This window comes from Notothenia coriiceps, unplaced genomic scaffold (genome assembly GCF_000735185.1).
Source record: "Notothenia coriiceps isolate Sejong01 unplaced genomic scaffold, NC01 NC01_scaffold00036512, whole genome shotgun sequence".
In the NCBI taxonomy this organism is placed as follows: Eukaryota; Metazoa; Chordata; class Actinopteri; order Perciformes; family Nototheniidae; genus Notothenia; species Notothenia coriiceps.
The window spans coordinates 417,376-417,589 of record NW_011369213.1 but is presented as its reverse complement, the minus strand read 5'-3'; the positions used below and the strand labels follow the sequence as shown (position 1 = coordinate 417,589).

The window sequence follows — 214 nt, the reverse complement described above, 5'->3', positions numbered from 1 at the left end:
TATGCAGTAAATTCGCGTTTTTCTTGAGGGTCTATGCTGTGGAGTGTTCTGCAGGGGAGACATGAGAAGTATTTTCTAACAAAACTCAAGTAAGCTATTCTTGATCTATAATGCGCTTCCACTTCAAGTACTTAGAAGTTATTAAATGTTTAATTACATCAGTTTTATTATTCCTGTCATCACACAGGAACAAAATGCATCACCCCCCCCCCCC

The 214-nt window shown here is 38.8% G+C and overlaps 1 protein-coding gene across 1 annotated transcript in view; it reads left to right on the top strand.

The window, feature by feature from the left end:
• LOC104963914 (uncharacterized) overlaps positions 1 to 214 on the top strand; it is a 28,591-nt gene that overhangs the window by 4,241 nt on the left and 24,136 nt on the right. The gene's annotated exons all lie outside the window — the stretch shown is intronic.